This window comes from Apis dorsata, unplaced genomic scaffold, assembly GCF_000469605.1.
Source record: "Apis dorsata unplaced genomic scaffold, Apis dorsata 1.3 scaffold_226, whole genome shotgun sequence".
NCBI classification, from domain to species: Eukaryota; Metazoa; Arthropoda; class Insecta; order Hymenoptera; family Apidae; genus Apis; species Apis dorsata.
Window position 1 is genome coordinate 400,231 of NW_006263508.1, and position 3,276 is coordinate 403,506.

Sequence of the window (3,276 nt, forward strand, 5' to 3'; positions counted from 1 at the left end):
TAATTGACTCTCTGTAGTCATCAACATTCAACTAATATATATACTAATAATATTTTACAAATTATTTATTTTAATTACTTCATCTACTTTATCTATTTTACTTTATCTATTATTTAACAATAATAAAATATATCAATTTTTATTTTTACTTATTACAGATAATAATATTTTAATAATAAATTTTAATAATAATATTTTAATTGTCATTTTTTTATTTTATTTTAGAGATTACATATAAAATATATATGTTGTTATACAAGTATTTATGTAGAATTTTTTATTTTACTAGATTTTAGAAATCAAAATAATAAAAAATGTTTATATATATATCCGATAAAATTTAGTTAACATTTTAAATTTGCATTACATAAACTATTAAATCAAAGAATTTTAAGATATTTCATTTAAAAAAAATGAATCTTCTTATATTTATATTTACTAATGAATATATATTACTTGCAAAATATTCACCAATCTCAAAAATGAAGAAAATTAAATATAAAATAAAATTTAATACAAATTATAATTGCAGCGAAGATTTTTTTTATGAAATATCATGATAATTTGCTTATATAATATATGATATATAATGTTACGAACGTTGTCACAATGTGGAATATCATGATCAATATAAATTTTGGTATTAGAAATGACAATATCGGTTGTTATAAGATATTGTTAAGATATTGATTAAATGAAGTCGTTTTTTGGACATGAAGCAGAACATTTTCTTCAAGCAAATATTTTATCATTTAATAAATAACAAAGTAAAGTGCAAGTAATTATAAATTAATTGAAATATAAAAATTTGTAAATAAAAAAATATAATAGAAAATCAAATATCCATTGAACACAACAATATTTGCTAATAATGCATCTTTGTTGTAAAAGAATAAACAATATAGCAAATAAATGAATAAAGCAAATATTGCAACTTGAATTTTTTAAAATTATTTTAAAATTAAACTTCTAAAATTAAACAATAATAAAATTAAACAAAAAAAAATTTATTTTATATTTTTTTTATCTTTTTACAAGGAATCATTTTAATCGAACATAACTTTCAATTGCATTTGTATATGTATCCATTATTTAATTAAGTTTTTGTTTATTTGATTAATTCAGATTTATTTTGCATTTATTTTTAGCACTCTTGTATTTTGTTTTAAATAAATCTAATATATATCAAAGAAAATGTATATAAATATTATAGTTTATTCATTATTCATGATATAATTCAATATAATTTTTTATTCATAAAAAAATATTTATTATATTTAACACTCTTTCTTCGACATATGCTATTTGGATTTGTTTATATGGTAGCACGTAATCAGTACTGTCATCACTGACTAGACTATTCACTGGCAAGACTAGACTATTCACTATTGTTTTTTTTAATAATTTGTTAACAAAGTTGTAGTAAAAGCTTTTGCAAAATGTTGTTTAAAATTATTTCAGGAATCTCCAATTAATGGATTTGATCCAATAAACACATTTTTGGAACATCCTATACATATAAAATATTTATAAAAATATGATACATTTTGAAGAACATTGGTAAATGAATTTTAAATATTAAAATAATAAAAAATGTTCATATACACATGTAAAACTTAGTTAATGACTTATATATATACTATAACTATTTTAAATTTATATTAGAATAAAAATGAGAATATCCAAGTAAATAAGTATACAATAATAAATATTACTTATGGAATCCCTTAATAAATATATTTTTTAAATACACACATAATTATTTTTGAATTTCAATGTAATATAATGTATATAATATATATAAATATTAATATAAATATAATATATTGTACAATATTTTAACGTATAATATGTAATATTTTAAAAAAGAAAAATTTAATTATTTTCAGTTATGCAAATTAAAATCTATTAAATTTTTTATTTACAAAAATTTATTTTATAAAAAAAATTATTTAAAAAAATTATTTAATTCTGAAAAAATTCATATTTTATTTATGTTATTACTTTTTTTGTGTAATAAATTAAAATATATAATAAATTATTATGTAAAAACAATTTTTTTTCTTTAAATCAATTTTATGATATAACTATATTTAAAAATTAAAATGTTACGATATTCAGCAAAGCAAAATTTTACGATATGTGTTGCTAAATCAGATAATTACAGAATATTTCATTTAAAATTGGAGATGATCATTCTATTATAATAGCTAAAGTTACGAATAAACTTTAGATTTGAAACATCCTGCTGATAATTTATCAAATTGACAATAAACTCAGCCTATAAATGCGATTATAAATTATATGCGTAAAAGTCAAAGGTCAATACTTATCTGGATTTTTTCCTTATTTAAACATAATGTGCAAAAAATACAAGGATAAATCGAGCAGAAGATATTAAAAATGCTACCATTTCTTTATCGACAGATTATTTTGATAGAAGTCACAAACATAATTTATTTTATTAGTATTTATATATACATTAATTTTTAAAGAGATCACCAAAAAAATACAACACATTTTTCAATCATTACAATCATCACATATATTATAAGATCAATGGTCATCAAATATACAATAAATTGTTTTCAAAAGTTCATATTGCCAAATAACTTATTTTTTACAAAATAAATTTTCAAAATAATTTTTTATTTTTATATATTTAATTTTTGAGAATTAAATTCCGATTCTGCAATATAATTATTTCTAAAATATCTATATAAAAAGAAGAAAACTTTGATATTAGAAGTTGAAACATTATTGATTTACAAAGATATAAGATTTATTAAAGATAAAAGACTGCAAAGAAATAACATTTACTTCTTGAATAAATTTTTTTGAAATAATAAGATGAATATATAAATATTTTTTACGAAATCGTATCTATATTTTAAGTTTTTTATGTTTTCATAAAAATAATGAATGAAGATAATTAATATCCTATTTAAAAGAAAATATCAATATTATTCAAATACAATCAAGATACATAAGTAATAAAATGCAAAAATATTTGTATTTTAAATTTTTATATTGTTTACATTAAATATAATTGCTTTAGAAACAAATGCTATTTTTTTAAGTGTAGAAATGTAAATCTCATTATCCAACTATATTAATTATTCGCATGTAGCTGCTAATTCATTATTAATTATATATCCTATTATCTACAAAAATATTAAAATACATTATTAAAATTTTTTATGCTATTTAATATATAAAATATATTATAAGAATATGCTTCTTTATATACAATCAATTTACAATTTTTTTTAACTA